Source organism: Rutidosis leptorrhynchoides, chromosome 11 (genome assembly GCF_046630445.1).
Source record: "Rutidosis leptorrhynchoides isolate AG116_Rl617_1_P2 chromosome 11, CSIRO_AGI_Rlap_v1, whole genome shotgun sequence".
Taxonomy (NCBI): domain Eukaryota; kingdom Viridiplantae; phylum Streptophyta; class Magnoliopsida; order Asterales; family Asteraceae; genus Rutidosis; species Rutidosis leptorrhynchoides.
Genome location: NC_092343.1, coordinates 45,201,441 through 45,210,889, shown reverse-complemented (window position 1 = coordinate 45,210,889; position 9,449 = coordinate 45,201,441).

Genomic DNA, 9,449 nt, shown 5'->3' with positions numbered 1-9,449 from the left:
AGTTGGTATATATTACTAATAACTTATTTTGACAAGTTATGGAAAATAACTGGAGAGCTACATAAAGTTGCAGGTCTGATTTGTATGACTTTAACACTTGGTCTTTTGTGATGGTTATCAATGTGTAAAAACTTATATTTCATTATCAATATGTGTTTATATATAAAGCTACTTTATTGGAACCATCACACTTTCGATAACGCTCATACAAAAGTGCACGCGAAAACGCGGGCCTAAAGCTAGTAATAATAAAAATAAAAAGATGCATTGGGTCTGTTTAATAATACGGTTGGGTTTGATATTTTAGGTAATCCGAGTGAGGTCGCTGCCCCAATACTCATGAAGAAATTGGCAGATGTTTATTTCACAAAGGTTACCGCTTCTGCCGAATCCACTTTTTCGTTATCTCCCCAACAATCGGCCTTATGAAAATCACAGCAGGGTCATCACACATCTGCTTGGCTAAGGGCAGTCCCTATTTTGGGGTTGGGTCAGACGATGAACGCAAAGACTTACCGATGTGTGTTGTGCTACCGGTTAGGTGTTCCATTGTTCTCTATCTCGACGGCATGCTCTGCCTGTTCAAGGGTTTTTACTGGGGATATTTTCGGGGATCACGCCGTGTCTTGTGCTGGTATGGTGGGTATTAAGCATCGACATAATATTGTTCGGGATTCCCTTGTTGATGTTTGTTATCGATCTGGGATTTCAGCGAGAAAGGAGGTTGACATTGGGTTGTCTGGAGGGAACGACAGGGCCCTCAGACCTGCAGATGTGTTACTTTATTCCTGGGATTGTGGTCGCGATGTTTGTGTTGACTTGACAGGGTCTTCTCCTTTGACGCAGTCTGGGCTTTTTGACTTTGTCCCTGGACGTGCTGTGGTTGATGCGGCTCGTCGGAAGCGGGTAAAGTACGAATCTAGCTGTCAGGCGATTGGTTATGGTTTCATTCCTTTCTCATTTTCTTCCCTGGGAGAATTAGAGAAGGAGGCTGTTTCTTTGCTAAAGCGGGTTCAGAAGAGTTCGATGGCGCAAGATATTAGTGCCGGTGCTGATGCTCATATTTTTACTAGGATATGTTTTGCTATTGCTAGAGGTGTGGGGGCCCAGATTGTCTCTAGGCTTCCCACTAATTTTTTGTAAGTTTTAAAACTTTTAAGTTTTTTATTATTATTATTATTATTATAATAATAATAATAATAATAATAATAATAATAATAATAATAATAATAATAATAATAACAACAACAACAACAATAATAATAATAATAATAATAATAATAATAATAATAATAATAATAATAATAATACTTTTGAATTTACATGATCCACTCACAAATGGTATCCGAGCCAGACATCTTTTAGGTGACGGAGGGATGGATCAGACACTCAATTTTTTCGATTATAATATATTAGTATCAACTACTTTTAATCTAGTCGATAACGAAACTATTGTTTTAGAACAATCTAACACACACTTAGATGATGACTTTGATGATTATATATCAGACGAAGATTTTAATTTTGATAGATATGAAATAACTGATTCCGACTATGTCTATGATAATACTGATTGGAATTATAATTCTTCATAATGAGTAATAAAGAATTTTTTATCTTAGAAGATACACATGATTTATTAAAAATAGATAAAGATTTAATAAATATCCAGAAGACTATTATGTATTACGGAGAAAAAAGTACTTAACGAATTAGAAAGTATAAAATTATTGATCAAAGAAAATAATAATATAAGATGTCAAGAGAAAGATAAAACCAAGTCACAAGACCCTTAAATACAATAATTAATCAATATGAAAATACCTAAAGGCTATAAACAATGACATCTGAAACTGAAAGTGAAATATTTATTCCCCCGTATATAGATAATCTAGTAACAAAAATAGGAGAAATGAATATAAACGATAATTTTGTAAATGTTAAACCTGAAATAAAACAAGAAGATTGAGTCCCCAACGTAAACGATATACCAAGTAGTAGTACGAAAATACCTATAAAAATGAATTTAGAGGTTCAACACAAAGTTATGCTGCTGTAAAAACAACTATGAAAACGGAAGATAATTATAAACCATACGAGAGTATGAAAATTGAACCTATTAATCTTTTTGGAATATAATTAGATATAGATTGTGTTACTAATACAGATGAAGCCATTGATAAATGGAAAACTGCTTTAAGACTAGCTGTCTCAGTTAACAAAATGGATTTAGAAACAATTAAAGGATTTTTAGAGAGAATGCTATTAAAAAGTGCCTTAAGATTCTCGCAACATCTAGACCCAGCTATTATACATAATATATTTAATCTTGATGAATATGTAGCAAACATATTAACTCGAGCTGTAGAAGTCTTTAGACTAGAATTTTGTGGTGAAGGAAATCTTATAAAAGATCCCGCTACGGTCCAAAAATATTCCACAATTTTATTGAGACTACAATTATGTGACATATGCGAAATAGATAGATATATATGTGTCTTTCAAGACTATTATTATCATATATATAATCAAATTGATAAAACCGAAAATTATTTACCGTTATTTTTTGCTAAAATACCTGACCCATGGGGACAAAAATTAATAGACACTTATAATCCAGGAACTAAAGATACATTAGGAAAAAAATTACTCATGTGAGAGATAAATTAAGCGAATGGTGTGCACATGCATTTTTAGCAAAAATGAGTAAAAATTTGAAGAAAAAAGTATCCTTATGTTGTAGTAGCCCAAAAATGCCTATAATGATAGGGTGTGATAGCTCTTATTATTATGGTAAGATAAAACGAAAAATATAAGAAAAGAACTCACTTTAAAAAGGGATATTTTAAGAAAAAAAAAACTAGATATTATAAGAAAAAATTTTATACTCAAACAATTAAACCAACATATAATAGGAAGAAAAATCCTAAAGAATGCACATGTTATATATGTAAAGAGAAAGGTCATTACGCAAATAGATGTCCTAAAAAATTTAATAAAAACATTAAGATATTTGAATTAGATAACGATATAGAAGAAATGATAAATAATGGTGAATTTATACCTATAAAGAATTTTCAAGATGAAGATTCCGATGAAAGTATTTTTGTTTTACTGAAACAGAATATACATCTAGCGAAGATGAATAAATTGCATATAGCATCTACTAGCTATACCAATATAGATATAGATGTTATAGATGAACAAAATGAATATTTATGTTAATACAGACAAGATGTATAAATAGACAAAAGAAGTTAAAACAAATACAACATGAAAAATTTTCATTATCTAATTATTCTGGTTTTAAAATAAATACTTTGCAAAAACTAAGGATAAGACCCATAAATCATAATTTATTTTATGAATTAAATATCCAAGAAAGGGCATTAAATATAAATATAACATATAATAAAGTCATGATACCTTTACTATCTAAAAAGGATATACAAAATAAATTACAAAACATAGAACCAAGTATAAGAAATACTTTGGGTTGGGTCCATATATGAGCTATTCAGATAATTATAAAATCTACTTTTAAAGATGGAATAGACACTACCATAGATTTAGCAATAATGGATAATAGAATCCAAAATAGAGAAGAAGCATGTTTAGAGATCCTAAGAGGAAACTTACAATATGGCAAACTTAAGTTCAATATATATATCCTAGGATATCTTATAATATACAAGATAGAGATTTTGATAAAATGCTAAGTCTATTACAAGATTTTAAGAGAAAGAATTTCTTTAAACAAAATAATAAACCCTATTCCATAACTTATGCAATATCATATGCTATATCAAATACACATCATTCTGATTGCTTTACGATTAAAGATGCAATAGACTTTTTTTTTAGTGAAGTATGCAAAATACAGATACCTACTTTAGCTAAAATTGAAGAAATAGATAGTCGACCACTAAATTTAGAACTACAAGATAAACCATTATTATTGAATAACCAGATAGCTCCCAGAATGTCATTCTCCATTAAAGAAGTCATTACTCACCCCATAGAAAGATTATTTACTTCAAATAGATTTAACGTAATATTGGAGAAGGATGAACTTTTAAAGAATTACAAAATTCAAGGAGAATATTATAATGCTATTAATTTTTCTAGTGTAAACAAATTAATAGATACAGGAATAAATGCTAATTATTTAAATCGTAATTTGTGTGAAAAGTTAATAGGATATAAATTAAGTGAACCTCACCAATATACAAAATTTAATGGCGATATGCATGAAATAACTGAAGCCATTGAAACTATTCTAAAATTCGGAAAAGATAAAATACCCATAAGATAAAATCCAATAGGAATTACATATAAAGATTACAAGGCAGAATATTTTGGTACTTTTATTGATAGAGCAGGTGTTTGCATATGTAAACCTGAATGATATCCTGAAAAATATCATCAAGATTTAGAACCTTTTAGAGGAATTTTATTTTCAAGAAATATTATTCCTTTAAATAGAGGAATAAAAGAACCTTTAATTTTAATTAGATCATTTATTGTAAAATGTCCTCCTATTTATTTTCATAATACTTGTTCAGATGTGTTATTAGAAAATAATTTCCTACAAAGATTTATTAAAGTAACTTTTGATATGTTAACATACCAAGTAATCTTATAGACATCTTGTCATACTTTAATTGTAGTTAAGAGAATAAAAAAGGCATATTCAAGACCTTTTCCTCTTAATTTTAAACCAAGGCTAAATCAACAAGATATTGGATATAAAGAAAAAGCAGTTCTAGAAAAAAGTTTACCTGTCCTAATATGTAAGGGAGAAAGACTTTTGGAGTACCAAGTAAATTTAGAAAATTTAAAAGAAAAGTTAAAGAAATATTATAGTGAAAATCCATTACAATTTTGGAATAAAAACCAAATAATGGCAAAATTAAAAATGAAGGATAAAGATAAAGATAAAGATAAATATAAAAATGTTGTTGTTGTTGGGTCCCATACCTCGCACATGCGGGATTGTGTATTGTTATTGTTGTATAAAGATAAAGATATAAGAGTCAAACCTATGAGATATAATAATAATAATGATAGTAATAATGATGTCTGGCTCTGATACCATTTGAATAATAATAGTCCGAAAGATTCAAAAAGACGTCTGGCTCTGATACCATTTGAATAATAATAATAATAATAATAATAATAATAATAATAATAATAATAATAAAATTCAAAAACAAATACTCCATTGCTAATAATGTCTTCGTAAATGAAGGATATACAAATTGATAATTTAAATATGAACACCGCCTAAAACATTAGGATGTTTGAAATTGATCTCAAACTCAATCGTAACTAGTTAGTAAGAAAAATTGGTATGTTTTAACCCAAATTTATTTTCACCCATCTTACCACCTAGAGTTGTGTTTCTTGATTAGTTGACTACAGCAAAATCCAAGATTTCGTGTACACCAGTTGAGCTAAGATCTATATAAAACACACCCCAAATATACTCGACAGAACTCAAGAACCCAAAATCCAGATATACTAAAAAAAACTATATTCATTCAAGCACTTCTAGTTCAAAAATCAAGAATTCAACTTAAATAAAATAGTATAATCTGGAGCATTTTCATCTAACAACAAAACAAATATGCAAATGTTAAAAACCAAAACAAAATTCACTTTATAAACCCACATGGTAAATGGTAAAATACTTAATAGGTATACATGAAAAGTTAAATGGCAAGTCTTGGCTATCAATAGAGAATATGACAAGTCACACACAAAATACAAAAGTAGCCTTTTTACAATCTCATACGAAGATTTTTATTAGGCATTTTATATACCCCTTTTTCAACGCTTGCTTTTTCATCCTTTGTTCATCACGCTACTCTTTTCAGCTCCTAGCTTGAGTTTTCCTCCTTTCTTAAACACACTAGTCTCTTGAGCTTCCAACTTGCGTTTTTCTCCTTTGTTCATCTTGCTACTCTCTTCAGCTCCCATCTTGAGTTTTCCTCCTTTCTTAAACCCAGGAGTCTCTTGAGCTGCCAGCTTGCATTTTTCTCCTTTGTTCATCCCACTACTCTCTTCAGCTCCCATCTTGATTTGTTCAAGTTCAACCCACTACTCTCTTGAGCTGCCAGCTTGATTTTTTCTCCTATGCTCAAGTTCAACCCACTAGTCTCTTGAGCTGCCAGCGTGAGTTTTCCTCCTTTGTTCAACCCACTAGTCTCTTGAGCTACCTTCAACTTCTTTTTAGCTGTCTTTAGCTTTTTTCAGTTGCATTCAACTTCTTAAGCACATCATGAGGGTTAATCAATTGTAGGCTACTCGATACCCGAGGAAACTCCATATGAATATGCGGTACATCTTATTAAGAATTAAATATTCATCAGTTAAGAGCCAACATAGATTAGTTAGAAAAAAAAAGTATAAAGTGACATTACCTTCTAAATGTCATTGTAGTATGAGATCTGCCCTGTTGCTATAAAGAGCATACATACCTCCCCTGAATATTCTATACTGTCAAAGTCCCTGGAGGTTACCACACTCTTAATACAGTCATCATGACGTTTCAGATAAGTACACGAACACCTGCATTTTATTTATTTATATTTATAGACAGATTATTATATTAAAGACTTTATGTATTTGAAAATCTTAAAAGGTTGGTATATACCTTAGTTCTCCTATAATATCATGCGAAAATCCTCTAATCCCCCCGTTGGTGAGACCTTCCCATGAGCCCAAGAATTATGCATCTTGTCATCAAGATCTTCACTTCACCCTCGAGAAATTTCTGCAATTGTGATGTAGCTTTCCTTTTAAATGACTCAAAATCTGCTACATTAAGTATAGAAGACAAGCCTTTTTTGGTCCCTCCGTATAAACCAAAGAAGTTCAAATCTGGATCATTGACTTTAGAAGACGGGGCTATCTCACTGCCTTTTTTAGGCCCACTGTATGAATCATAGAAGTCCTTATCAGTGATCACATAATAACGAGGTTCATAGTTGCATACCTCCTTAACAGTTTCAAATGAAGCCTAACAAAAACCACAGATATATATATATATATATATATATATATATATATATATATATATATATATATATATATATATATATTTAAAAGCATATATAAGCATTTATTGCCAAAAACTAATTACAACAGTTAGTTGTAATGCTAACTAATTACAACAATTAGTAAAACATAGAGATAATTTTACAAATGTTCTTGTTGTTACCTCAAAATCAAATACAAATTATTTCAATCTGAAGTTCACATACACCCTTCATTATGGTTTAACATACAAATGTACAAATATATTCAGAAAGAAGAATAACAAAAGAAGCAGCTGAAACTTACTCTTCGTTTTCACTTTGCATTCAGATTGTAGGATACAAGCGCATTTCGTAAATTTGATATATAATAATCGAATACCCCACTAGCTCACCATTTTATCTGGATCTAGGAAACAAAAACACGCATTATTTACATTTTTTGACAACGTAATAATTGAAAGATTAGCAACAAATCGTACGTAAAGAATATAGTGTCCGTAACATAGTTGATACTGGCACTCATTGTATCACCCGTGGTATACGGAGGCCCAAATGAGCTTCATTTTCTTTTTTTTAAACTCACTGTCATTGATAAACCATCAACAAAATGGTATCTATAAAGGTGGTTATCCCACATGTAGACATTACTAAAAAGTAATTTGTAAATTGTTAGAGTGTTAAACATCAATAAAATATAAACAAACAGTCATCAAATATATATGTGACTGAGTTAAACAAACAATAAAATAAATATATATAAATTAAAAATACATTATTTACATAAATAGATAAAAAGAATATTCCTTTAATTGTTAATTGCATTTCAAAAGAGTAAGCTCTATACACACTTTATCTAGTCTCTTGGACACACGTAGACGAAATGTCAATTTACCTGTTTTAACAACCCGTCCTAATCCACCTGGACGAAGTCATCAACATTTGGTTCCATTAAGAGGTGTTGTCCTAAATATGCCATGAATGACTCCATGTAATATGAGCAAATGCATAGCGGAAGATTTCTTTCATACCTGAGAATAAACATGCTTAAAAGTGTCAACCAAAAGGTTGGTGAGTTCATAGGTTTATCATAACAATCATTTCAATATTTTAATAGACCACAAGATTTCCATTTATAAATATATGTTCACTCGCAAGTGTATAAAACCTTTCTGCTTATGTTGAGGCCTCAGTAACCAACCTTAACAATAATATAATAAGTCATCTTCACAAAGATGGATATGTACACTCGCAAGTGTATAAATAATCCTCGAAGTACTAAATATCCGCCCACTAGCTCTTATGTCTAGTGCAGCCTACAGGATGAGGGTGTTAAGCCCAATAGATCTATCTTTAGGATTCGCGCTTACATGCTCTTATAACATGTAACTAAATTACCTAGCACATCAATCCGCAGAATATCGTTTTTAATCACTTGTCTCTATTTCGTAAAGCATTTATAAAAGCATCGCATGTAATCTCAGTCCAAAAATATATATATTGCAAAAGCAATTAAAAAGGGAGCAAATGAAACTCACTATACTGTATTTTATAGTAAAAATACATATGACGATATTGAACAATGCAGGGTTGGCCTTGGATTCACGAACCTATATCATTTGTATATATATTAATACACATATTTGCAATCGAACAATTGTATATATATGAATTTATTAGTTATGTCATATTTATATTAATAATATGTATATGTTTTCATATTTTCAATTTGTATATAAAAATATAAATTTTGTTATGTTATATATTTCCATTTTATACATCAAAATATTAATATAGTTAAGTTATGTATATTAAATATATATCTTTTATATGAAGATAATTTGTTTATGAAATTATTATTAGTTTTGGTAATACTAAAGTTAATAAAAATGATGATATTTTATAATAATATTGATAAAAGTGATAATAATAATAATAATAATAATAATAATAATAATAATAATAATAATAATAATAATAATAATAATGTTATTAGAAATAATGATATTAACAAATATAATACTAAGTTGTACTATGATAATAATAGTTATAAAATTTTTTTTAGTAATTACTATGAATCATAAATTAATTAAAATTTTAATTTAATGATTTTCCTACTAATCTTTATATCCAAGATTTTTATTTTCATAATTGTAATAATATTATTAAAATCTTTATATTCCTAATCATGTTAATAATAATAATAGTTATACTAGTAATAACCATAATAATAATATTTTTAATTATTCTAATAAACATATTTATGATATTAGTAATAATAACAATTAAAAACAACAATAATTAATAATTAATAATAATAATAATAATAATAATAACAACAATAATAATAATAATAAAGATTTTTGACATTAAAAACTACCTCATACGGCCTTAAAAAAATAGTTGCTG